The sequence below is a fragment of the Oncorhynchus mykiss genome, chromosome 17, assembly GCF_013265735.2.
Source record: "Oncorhynchus mykiss isolate Arlee chromosome 17, USDA_OmykA_1.1, whole genome shotgun sequence".
NCBI lineage: Eukaryota > Metazoa > Chordata > Actinopteri > Salmoniformes > Salmonidae > Oncorhynchus > Oncorhynchus mykiss.
The window spans coordinates 16,336,725-16,350,789 of NC_048581.1; the positions used below are offsets into that span (position 1 = coordinate 16,336,725).

A 14,065-nucleotide genomic window follows, 5' to 3' on the forward strand; every position below is an offset into this window, starting at 1 on the left:
CTACCAAGAAGACTGCAGAAACAGGCTACCAAGCAGACTGTAGAAACAGGCTACTAAGAAGACTGCAGAAACAGGCTACCAAGCAGACTGTAGAAACAGGCTACTAAGAAGACTGCAGAAACAGGCTACTAAGAAGACTGCAGAAACAGGCTACTAAGAAGACTGCAGAAATAGGCTACCAAGCAGACTGTAGAAACAGGCTACTAAGAAGACTGCAGAAACAGGCTACCAAGGTCAGTTGTATTTTCTTTGATTACTAGATTTCTTGAGTTATCTTAGATTAAATCAGACTATTTTGAGGGAGTATGCGATCACACTCATTCGGGTCACCTAGCCAAATTCAGCTAGCCACCAGCAGAACCGAAGAATGTGGAACCCTTGAGCGAAAGAGAGAGAAGGGAGAGAGAGAGAGAGAGAGAGCAAGAGATAAAGGGGAGAGAAAGAGAGAGAGAGTGAGGTAGAGGTAGAGAGTGAGGGAGAGAGGTAGAGGTAGAGTGAGGGAGAGAGGTAGAGAGGTAGATAGTGAGGGAGAGAGGTAGATAGTGAGGGAGAGAGGTAGATATTGAGGTAGAGAGGTAGATAGTGAGGTAGAGAGGTAAATAGTGAGGGAGTGAGGTAGATAGTGAGGGAGAGAGGTAGATAGTGAGGGAGAGAGATAGAGAGGTAGATAGTGAGGGAGAGAGGTAGAGGTAGAGGTAGAGGGAGAGAGGTAGAGAGGTAGATAGTGAGGTAGAGAGGTAGATAGTGAGGGAGAGAGGTAGATAGAGAGGGAGAGAGGTGGAGGTAAATATTGAGGGAGAGAGGTAGATAGTGAGGGAGAGAGGTAAGAGGGGTAGATAGTGAGGTAGAGAGGTACATAGTGAGGTAGAGAGGTAGATAGTGAGGGAGAGAGGTAGAAGGGTAGATAGTGAGGTAGAAAGGGAGAGAGGTAGATAGTGAGGTAGAAAGGTAGAGAGGTAGATAGTGAGGTAGAAAGGTAGAGAGGTAGATAGTGAGGTAGAAAGGTAGAGAGGTAGATAGTGAGGTAGAGAGGTAGATAGTGAGGTAGAAAGGTAGAGAGGTAGATAGTGAGGACAGCAAATACATGTTTATTAATAGTAGTGGTTGATTGGTTAGTAATGTTGAGAAAGTGATCTGACCCTAAGGCAGTGTTAGTACGTCATGTCTTGAACCCCACTGTCCCTCTCCCATACTTTCCCAAAATAAATGCTATGTATGTATGTATGTATGTATGTGTGTGTGTGTGTGTGTGTGTGTGTGTGTGTGTGTGTGTGTGTGTGTGTGTGTGTGTGTGTGTGTGTGTGTGTGTGTGTGTGTGTGTGTGTGTGCCTACATATGTGTGTATGTGTGATATATAAGACTGATAGTGGACACCCCCCTCTCTTACCCTATCTCAACTCCTGCCTCTCTCTTTCTCTCCTTCACTTTCTCCCTCACTCTATCCCTCACTCTCTCCATCTCTGTCTCTTTCCAGTGTCTAGTCCCTCACTAGCCAGGTAAGGTTGATCATTGAAAGGTCTGGGTTGTGGGATTGGTTGTCATTGGTTCACGAGACTGGATAATAATGACTAATTACTGCATAATTATTACTAATTCTTATTCATTATTGCAAGCAAATACTGTCGTGTTGGGGTCTGCAGTTAATGCCTGACGTTCAAACTCGCAGAAAAATAATGTTCTTTATTGACTTTACGTTGGTTTGTTTTTGGTCATCTTGTGTTAGAAAAGGATTGTTGTTTTCAGAAGTGTTGGACAGGTTGATATGTAGTATCCTGTGAATTCAAACAGCATGTATAGACAATTCTGGGTAGTGATTCTGTGTTCTTGAATGGCTGGATGTTGGTAGAATTCCATTTTAAAACCTGCAGCTAATCTAAGTCCCTGTTCTGACCCAGACGGAATCCTCAGGATATTTGTAATTCTTAGAATATTCCTGAAACAATGGTTCTAGTATTCTAAGGTCTGCTTGGAGATGTCAGTCTCCTGTCCACTCAGCCAAAATATGACTGTGTGTGCGACTGTAGACCAAGACGTGTGTGTGTGTGTGTGTGTGTGTGTGTGTGTGTGTGTGTGTGTGTGTGTGTGTGTGTGTGTGTGTGTGTGTGTGTGTGTGTGTGTGTGTGTGTGTGTGTGTGTGTGTGTGTGTGTGTGTGTGTGTGTGTGTGTGTGTGTGTGTGTGTGTGTGTGTGTGTGTGTGTGTGTGTGTGTGTGCGTGTGTGTGTGTGTGTGTGTTTATATACTTTAAACCAAGACATGTACGACTCCATGACTTATACAACTGTTATACGATGTCAAGGTTGAAATATTACCCAGTGCAATACATCATAGTCACATACATCAGTCACATACATCATAGTCACATACATCATAGACACATACATCATAGTCACATACATCATAGTCACATACATCATAGTCACATACATCATAGTCACATACATCAGTCACATACATCATACATCATAGTCACATACATCATACATCATAGTCACATACATCAGTCACATACATCATAGTCACATACATCATAGTCACATACATCATAGTCACATACATCATAGTCACATACATCAGTCACATACATCATAGTCACATACATCAGTCATATACATCATATTCACATACATCAGTCACATACATCATAGTCACATACATCAGTCATATACATCATAGTCACATACATCATAGTCACATACATCATACATCAGTCACATACATCATAGTCACATACATCAGTCACATACATCATAGTCACATACATCATAGTCACATACATCATAGTCACATACATCATAGTCACATACATCATAGTCACATACATCAGTCACATACATCATAGTCACATACATCATAGTCACATACATCAGTCACATACATCATAGTCACATACATCATAGTCACATACATCAGTCACATACATCAGTCACATACATCAGTCACATACATCAGTCACATACATCAGTCACATACATCATAGTCACATACATCATAGTCACATACATCATAGTCACATACATCAGTCACATACATCATAGTCACATACATCATAGTCACATACATCAGTCAAATACATCATAGTCACATACATCATAGTCACATACATCATAGACACATACATCATAGTCACATACATCAGTCACATACATCATAGTCACATACATCATAGTCACATACATCAGTCACATACATCATAGTCACATACATCATAGTCACATACATCAGTCACATACATCAGTCACATACATCAGTCACATACATCAGTCACATACATCATAGTCACATACATCATAGACACATACATCTTGGTCACATACATCAGTCACATACATCATAGTCACATACATCATAGACACATACATCATAGTCACATACATCAGTCACATACATCATAGTCACATACATCATAGTCACATACATCAGTCACATACATCATAGTCACATACATCAGTCATATACATCATAGTCACATACATCATACATCATAGTCACATACATCATAGTCACATACATCATAGTCACATACATCAGTCACATACATCATAGTCACATACATCATACATCAGTCACATACATCATAGACACATACATCAGTCACATACATCATAGACACATACATCATAGTCACATACATCAGTCACATACATCATAGTCACATACATCAGTCATATACATCATAGTCACATACATCATACATCAGTCACATACATCATAGACACATACATCATAGTCACATACATCAGTCACATACATCATAGTCACATACATCATACATCAGTCACATACATCATAGACACATACATCATAGTCACATACATCATACATCAGTCACATACATCATAGACACATACATCATAGTCACATACATCAGTCACATACATCATAGTCACATACATCAGTCATATACATCATAGTCACATACATCATACATCAGTCACATACATCATAGACACATACATCAGTCACATACATCATAGTCACATACATCATAGTCACATACATCAGTCACATACATCATACATCATAGTCACATACATCATAGTCACATACATCAGTCACATACATCATAGTCACATACATCATAGTCACATACATCATAGTCACATACATCAGTCATATACATCATAGTCACATACATCATACATCATAGTCACATACATCATAGTCACATACATCATAGTCACATACATCATACATCATAGTCACATACATCAGTCACATACATCATACATCATAGTCACATACATCATAGTCACATACATCATAGTCACATACATCATAGTCACATACATCATACATCATAGTCACATACATCATACATCATAGTCACATACATCATACATCATAGTCACATACATCATACATCATAGTCACATACATCATACATCATAGTCCCATACATCATAGTCACATACATCATAGTCACATACATCATAGTCACATACATCATACTCTATTTGATCATTGCATGACACAAACCTGAAGCCAGTCAAATGTAGGACTATAGCAGCACTTCCTCATTTCAACGCCCGTCACCCAACACGGTGATACATAGCTACTATTGGGATAAACATCCCATTAAAAAGAGGCTTTGCACCATCTGATAGAGAGAGAGGACATCTGGGTGTCCCCTAAAGACAACCCACACAACACAGGCCCAATCCCAAATCCATCTCTCAGCCTTTCATCAGCTTGTGGAGATCCGAGAGGATTCGATTGGTATAAGCAATATGGTGACACTTCAACCTAACCTATCATAGGGCAAGATGAAGCTATTACCTTATTGCTTATACCAATCGAATCCTCTCAGATCTCCACAAATGCTGGAAATAGGGCTTAGGGATGGATTTGGGATTGGGCCATGGTCCTGTTAAAATAATGTTAAAAAATAAGACATTTGACCATTGTAGTTAACGGTATATGTCACTTTAGCTAACAAATTTGTTGTAGTTAGTTATATTGCTCCTTCTTGGTCAGGTCGTTATTGTAAAAGCTAATGTGTTCTCAATGACTTACAGAGGCATAAATACAGTTCTATGTCGTAGAGTTGTACACCACTTGACGTGACATATGACCCTGCAGTGGAAGGCTCACATTGCCAAGACTAATCATCACGTTGTTTTACCTCGAGTGGGCTACACTAACCTTTGACCCCTGTGTACGTGCCAGAAGGTTTCGGGTCGCTGTCAATCATATACAGAATGTATGTAGGGGATGTTGTGGGGAAGTCGTTTTACAGTGATGAAGTGGAACTGTTAAAGATTCTAGAAGGGTTAGGTAGCTTTGAAACATATGAAGATGCCACTGGTAACCCCATACTGCTAGAAGGGTTAGGTAGCTTTGAAACATATGAAGATGCCACTGGTAACCCCATACTGCTAGAAGGGTTAGGTAGCTTTGAAACATATGTAGATGCCACTGGTAACCCCATACTGCTAGAAGGGTTAGGTAGCTTTGAAACATATGTAGATGCCACTGGTAACCCCATACTGCTAGAAGGATTAGGTAGCTTTGAAACATATGTAGATGCCACTGGTAACCCCATACTGCTAGAAGGATTAGGTAGCTTTGAAACATATGTAGATGCCACTGGTAACCCCATACTGCTAGAAGGATTAGGTAGCTTTGAAACATATGAAGATGCCACTGGTAACCATATACTGCTAGAAGGGTTAGGTAGCTTTGAAACATATGAAGATGCCACTGGTAACCCCATACTGCTAGAAGGATTAGGTAGCTTTGAAACATATGTAGATGCCACTGGTAACCATATACTGCTAGAAGGGTTAGGTAGCTTTGAAACATATGAAGATGCCACTGGTAACCCCATACTGCTAGAAGGATTAGGTAGCTTTGAAACATATGTAGATGCCACTGGTAATCCCATACTGCTAGAAGGGTTGGGTAGCTTTGAAACATATGAAGATGCCACTGGTAACCCCATACTGCTAGAAGGGTTAGGTAGCTTTGAAACATATGTAGATGCCACTGGTAACCCCATACTGCTAGAAGGGTTAGGTAGCTTTGAAACATATGAAGATGCCACTGGTAACCCCATACTGCTAGAAGGGTTGCTGTCAAACAGCTTGTTTTACCTCCGATAAGTGTAGCTATTGATTCAATATACAAACTATAAGGGTTGGACTTGTGAAACACAAGTTGTTTTACTTCTGACAGACCACACACACCACACACACACACACACACACGTATGTAGATGCCGAAGATGACTGAGGTTCATGTGCCGCACCCCTTAGCGCTTAGCCACAAGCATGACAACATGCTAACATGCTAACATCATGATGACAACATACCTGTAGGACACAGAAGCCACAAGAGACCTGGAATATATAGAAGATACAGGACACAGAAAGATATACTATCGGCAGGGTTACAATATTCTGGGAACTTTCCCCAAACTTTTAGCTTCTCCAGAAATCTTGCTTGGTTGATTTCAAGATTTTCTGCTTATCGCTTCCTAAATATAGAAGATATGAGACATGGGAGATATGAGAGATGTGAGAGATATGAGAGATATGAGAGATATGGGCCTTGGCTGCGTCCTTGGCGGATGTCTTGGTCCATACTGTACTATTTATAGAAAAGTCCAACAGACAGACAGATGGACAGAGTTAGATTTCAAAATATATCTGTTACCAAGGTAGAGAGAGGAGGGGGCGAGATAGAAAGGGGGGAGATGAAGAAAGAAAGAGAGAGAGAGAGATATTAAGAGAGGGAGAGAGAGAGAGAGAGAGAGAGAGAGAGCGAGAGAGAGAGAGAGAGAGCTATTTTCACATTTAATTAGTCACAGTCTCCTCATACACGTTCCTGCCAAAACCATACAACCATACAAACACACACACACACACACACACACACACACACACACACACACACACACAACCATACACACACACACACACATACACACACACACACATACACACACACACACACACACACACACACACGCACACACACACACCCACACACACACACACACACACACACACACACACACACATACACACACCAGCAAAAGCAACAAATACTTATGTACATTTACAGAAGCTCTGGCACTGACTTACCCACACACACACACAACCACACCCACACACACACACAACCACACACACAACCACACACAACCATACACACAACCACACACAAACACAAACACACACACCACCACACACAAAACCACACACACACACAATCATACACACACAAACACAGGAACACACATACATGCACACACACAAACACACAGCTCAAACAGAGCAGTAATATCTAACAACACACACTAGACTCTATCCACCTCCATGTCACTAGACTCTATACCACCATGTCACTAGACTCTATCCACCTCCATGTCACTAGACTCTATACCACCATGTCACTAAACTCTATCCACCTCCATGTCACTAGACTCTATACCACCATGTCACTGGACTCTGTCCACCTCCATGCCACTAGACTCTATCCACCTCCATGTCACTAGACTCTATCCACCTCCATGTCACTAGACTCTATCCACCTCCATGTCACTAGACTCTATCCACCTCCATGTCACTAGACTCTATCCACAACCATGTCACTAGACTCTATCCACCTCCATGTCACTAGACTCTATCCACCTCCATGTCACTAGACTCTATCCACCTCCATGTCACTAGACTCTATCCACCTCCATGTCACTAGACTCTATCCACCACCATGCCAGTAGACTCTATCCACCTCCATGCCACTAGACTCTATACCACCATGTCACTAGACTCTATCCACCACCATGCCAGTAGACTCTATCCACCTCCATGTCACTAGACTCTATCCACCTCCATGTCACTAGACTCTATCCACCTCCATGTCACTAGACTCTATCCACCTCCATGCCACTAGACTCTATCCACCTCCATGCCACTAGACTCTATCCACCTCCATGCCACTAGACTCTATACCACCATGTCACTAGACTCTATCCACCACCATGCCAGTAGACTCTATCCACCTCCATGTCACTAGACTCTATCCACCTCCATGTCACTAGACTCTATCCACCTCCATGTCACTAGACTCTATCCACCTCCATGCCACTAGACTCTATCCACCTCCATGTCACTAGACTCTATACCACCATGTCACTGGACTCTGTCCACCTCCATGTCACTAGACTCTATACCACCACCGTTACTAGACTCTGTCCACCTCCATGCCAGTAGACTCTATCCACCTCCATGTCACTAGACTCTATACCACTATGTCACTAGACTCTATACCACCTCCATGTCACTAGACTCTATCCACCTCCATGTCACTAAACTCTATCCACCTCCATGTCACTAGACTCTATACCACCATGTCACTGGACTCTGTCCACCTCCATGCCACTAGACTCTATCCACCTCCATGTCACTAGACTCTATCCACCTCCATGTCACTAGACTCTATCCACCTCCATGTCACTAGACTCTATCCACCTCCATGTCACTAGACTCTATCCACAACCATGTCACTAGACTCTATCCACCTCCATGTCACTAGACTCTATCCACCTCCATGTCACTAGACTCTATCCACCTCCATGTCACTAGACTCTATCCACCTCCATGTCACTAGACTCTATCCACCACCATGCCAGTAGACTCTATCCACCTCCATGCCACTAGACTCTATACCACCATGTCACTAGACTCTATCCACCACCATGCCAGTAGACTCTATCCACCTCCATGTCACTAGACTCTATCCACCTCCATGTCACTAGACTCTATCCACCTCCATGTCACTAGACTCTATCCACCTCCATGCCACTAGACTCTATCCACCTCCATGCCACTAGACTCTATCCACCTCCATGCCACTAGACTCTATACCACCATGTCACTAGACTCTATCCACCACCATGCCAGTAGACTCTATCCACCTCCATGTCACTAGACTCTATCCACCTCCATGTCACTAGACTCTATCCACCTCCATGTCACTAGACTCTATCCACCTCCATGCCACTAGACTCTATCCACCTCCATGTCACTAGACTCTATACCACCATGTCACTGGACTCTGTCCACCTCCATGTCACTAGACTCTATACCACCACCGTTACTAGACTCTGTCCACCTCCATGCCAGTAGACTCTATCCACCTCCATGTCACTAGACTCTATACCACTATGTCACTAGACTCTATACCACCTCCATGTCACTAGACTCTATCCACCTCCATGTCACTAGACTCTATCCACCTCCATGTCACTAGACTCTATACCTCCATGTCACTAGACTCTATCCACCTCCATGTCACTAGACTCTATCCACCTCCATGTCACTAGACTCTATCCACCTCCATGTCACTAGACTCTATCCACCTCCATGTCACTAGACTCTATCCACCTCCATGTCACTAGACTCTATCCACCTCCATGTCACTAGACTCTATCCACCTCCATGTCACTAGACTCTATCCACCTCCATGTCACTAAACTCTATCCACCTCCATGTCACTAGACTCTATCCACCTCCATGTCACTAGACTCTATCCACCTCCATGTCACTAGACTCTATCCACCATGTCACTAGACTCTATCCACCTCCATTCCACTAGACTCCATCCACCTCCATGTCACTAAACTCTATCCACCTCCATGTCACTAGACTCTATCCACCTCCATGTCACTAGACTCTATCCACCACCATGCCAGTAGACTCTATCCACCTCCATGCCAGTAGACTCTATACCACCACCATGCCAGTAGACTCTATCCACCTCCATGCCAGTAGACTCTATCCACCACCATGCCAGTAGACTCTATCCACCTCCATGTCACTAGACTCTATCCACCTCCATGTCACTAGACTCTATCCACCTCCATGTCACTAGACTCTATCCACCACCATGCCAGTAGACTCTATACACCTCCATGCCACTAGACTCTATACCACCATGTCACTAGACTCTATCCACCACCATGCCAGTAGACTCTATCCACCTCCATGCCAGTAGACTCTATCCACCTCCATGTCACTAGACTCTATCCACCTCCATGCCACTAGACTCTATCCACCTCCATGTCAATAGACTCTATCCACCTCCATGCCAGTAGACTCTATCCACCTCCATGTCACTAGACTCTATCCACCTCCATGTCACTAGACTCTATCCACCTCCATGTCACTAGACTCTATCCACCTCCATGTCACTAGACTCTATCCACCTCCATGCCAGTAGACTCTATCCACCTCCATGCCACTAGACTCTATACCACCATGTCACTAGACTCTATCCACCACCATGCCAGTAGACTCTATCCACCTCCATGCCAGTAGACTCTATCCACCTCCATGTCACTAGACTCTATCCACCTCCATGCCACTAGGCTCTATCCACCTCCATGTCAATAGACTCTATCCACCTCCATGCCAGTAGACTCTATCCACCTCCATGTCACTAGACTCTATCCACCTCCATGTCACTAGACTCTATCCACCTCCATGTCAATAGACTCTATCCACCTCCATGTCACTAGACTCTATCCACCTCCATGTCACTAGACTCTATCCACCTCCATGTCACTAGACTCTATCCACCTCCATGTCACTAGACTCTATCCACCTCCATGTCACTAGACTCTATCCACCTCCATGCCAGTAGACTCTATCCACCTCCATGCCAGTAGACTCTATCCACCTCCATGTCACTAGACTCTATACCACCATGTCACTAGACTCTATCCACCTCCATGTCAATAGACTCTATCCACCTCCATGTCAATAGACTCTATCCACCTCCATGTCACTAGACTCTATCCACCTCCATGTCAATAGACTCTATCCACCTCCGTGTCACTAGACTCTATCCACCACCATGTCACTAGACTCTATCCACCTCCATGTCACTAGACTCTATCCACCTCCATGCCAGTAGACTCTATCCACCACCATGTCACTAGACTCTATCCACCTCCATGTCACTAGACTCTATCCACCTCCATGTCACTAGACTCTATCCACCTCCATGCCAGTAGACTCTATCCACCTCCATGCCACTAGACTCTATCCACCTCCATGCCAGTAGACTCTATCCACCTCCATGTCACTAGACTCTATCCACCTCCATGTCACTAGACTCTATCCACCTCCATGTCACTAGACTCTATCCACCTCCATGTCACTAGACTATCCACCTCCATGTCACTAGACTCTATCCACCACCATGTCAGTAGACTCTATCCACCTCCATGTCACTAGACTCTATCCACCTCCATGTCAATAGACTCTATCCACCTCCATGTCACTAAACTCTATCCACCTCCATGTCACTAGACTCTATCCACCTCCATGTCACTAGACTCTATCCACCTCCATGTCACTAGACTCTATCCACCAAGTCACTAGACTCTATCCACCTCCATGCCACTAGACTCTATCCACCTCCATGTCACTAAACTCTATCCACCTCCATGTCACTAGACTCTATCCACCTCCATGTCACTAGACTCTATCCACCTCCATGTCACTAGACTCTATCCACCACCATGCCAGTAGACTCTATCCACCTCCATGCCAGTAGACTCTATACCACCACCATGCCAGTAGACTCTATCCACCTCCATGCCAGTAGACTCTATCCACCACCATGCCAGTAGACTCTATCCACCTCCATGTCACTAGACTCTATCCACCTCCATGTCACTAGACTCTATCCACCTCCATGTCACTAGACTCTATCCACCTCCATGTCAATAGACTCTATCCACCTCCATGCCAGTAGACTCTATCCACCTCCATGTCACTAGACTCTATCCACCTCCATGTCACTAGACTCTATCCACCTCCATGTCAGTAGACTCTATCCACCTCCATGTCACTAGACTCTATCCACCTCCATGTCACTAGACTATATGCCACCTCCATGTCACTAGACTCTATCCACCTCCATGTCACTAGACTCTATCCACCTCCATGACAGTAGACTCTATCCACCTCCATGCCAGTAGACTCTATCCACCTCCATGTCACTAGACTCTATACCACCATGTCACTAGACTCTATCCACCTCCATGTCAATAGACTCTATCCACCTCCATGTCAATAGACTCTATCCACCTCCATGTCAATAGACTCTATCCACCTCCATGTCACTAGACTCTATCCACCACCATGTCACTAGACTCTATCCACCTCCATGTCACTAGACTCTATCCACCTCCATGCCAGTAGACTCTATCCACCACCATGTCACTAGACTCTATCCACCTCCATGTCACTAGACTCTATCCACCTCCATGTCACTAGACTCTATCCACCTCAATGCCAGTAGACTCTATCCACCTCCATGCCACTAGACTCTATCCACCTCCATGCCAGTAGACTCTATCCACCTCCATGTCACTAGACTCTATCCACCTCCATGTCACTAGACTCTATCCACCTCCATGTCACTAGACTCTATCCACCTCCATGTCACTAGACTCTATCCACCTCCATGTCACTAGACTCTATCCACCTCCATGTCACTAGACTCTATCCACCACCATGTCAGTAGACTCTATCCACCTCCATGTCACTAGACTCTATCCACCTCCATGTCAATAGACTCTATCCACCTCCATGTCAATAGACTCTATGAACCTCCATGTCACTAGACTCTATCCACCTCCATGTCACTAGACTCTATCCACCTCCATGTCACTAGACTCTATCCACCTCCATGTCACTAGACTCTATCCACCTCCAAGTCACTAGACTCTATCCACCTCCATGTCACTAGACTCTATCCACCTCCATGCCAGTAGACTCTATCCACCTCCATGCCACTAGACTCTATCCACCTCCATGCCAGTAGACTCTATCCACCTCCATGTCACTAGACTCTATCCACCTCCATGTCACTAGACTCTATCCACCTCCATGTCACTAGACTCTATCCACCTCCATGTCACTAGACTCTATCCACCTCCATGTCACTAGACTCTATCCACCACCATGTCAGTAGACTCTATCCACCTCCATGTCACTAGACTCTATCCACCTCCATGTCAATAGACTCTATCCACCTCCATGTCAATAGACTCTATCCACCTCCATGTCAATAGACTCTATCCACCTCCATGTCACTAGACTCTATCCACCTCCATGTCACTAGACTCTATCCACCTCCATGTCACTAGACTCTATCCACCTCCATGTCACTAGACTCTATCCACCTCCATGTCACTAGACTCTATCCACCTCCATGTCACTAGACTCTATCCACCTCTGTCACTAGACTCTATCCACCTTCATGCCACTAGACTCTATCCACCTCCATGCCACTAGACTCTATCCACCTCCATGTCACTAGACTCTATCCACCTCCATGCCACTAGACTCTATCCACCTCCATGTCACTAGACTCTATCCACCTCCATGTCACTAAACTCTATACCACCTCCATGCCACTAGACTCTATCCACCTCCATGCCACTAGACTCTATCCACCTCCATGTCACTAAACTCTATCCACCTCCATGTCACTAGACTCTATCCACCTCCATGTCACTAGACTCTATCCACCTCCATGTCACTAGACTCTATCCACCTCCATGTCACTAGACTCTATCCACCTCCATGTCACTAGACTCTATACCACCATGTCAATAGACTCTATCCACCTCCATGTCACTAGACACTATACCACCATGTCAATAGACTCTATCCACCTCCATGTCACTAGACTCTATCCACCTCCATGCCAGTAGACTCTATCCACCTCCATGCCACTAGACTCTATCCACCTCCATGCCAGTAGACTCTATCCACCTCCATGTCACTAGACTCTATCCACCTCCATGTCACTAGACTCTATCCACCTCCATGTCACTAGACTCTATCCACCTCCATGTCACTAGACTCTATCCACCTCCATGTCACTAGACTCTATCCACCACCATGTCAGTAGACTCTATCCACCTCCATGTCACTAGACTCTATCCACCTCCATGTCAATAGACTCTATCCACCTCCATGTCACTAGACTCTATCCACCTCCATGTCACTAGACTCTATCCACCTCCATGTCACTAGACTCT

The 14,065-nt window shown here is 44.3% G+C and overlaps 1 protein-coding gene across 3 annotated transcripts in view; it reads left to right on the forward strand.

Annotated features, from left to right (window-relative positions):
* LOC110486805 (parvalbumin alpha) overlaps positions 1 to 14,065 on the forward strand; it is a 65,258-nt gene that overhangs the window by 42,716 nt on the left and 8,477 nt on the right. The window contains exon 1 of one of the 3 annotated variants that reach the window (XM_036949108.1): positions 1 to 233. This exon is cut by the window's left edge and continues 254 nt beyond it. The exons of 1 other annotated variant lie outside the window; for it this stretch is intronic. The gene's annotated coding sequence lies outside the window, so the exon portion shown is untranslated. Of the gene's footprint in view, positions 234 to 1,343; positions 1,497 to 14,065 lie in introns of those variants that run through there. One more of the 3 variants, XM_036949106.1, reaches the window with a different exon arrangement.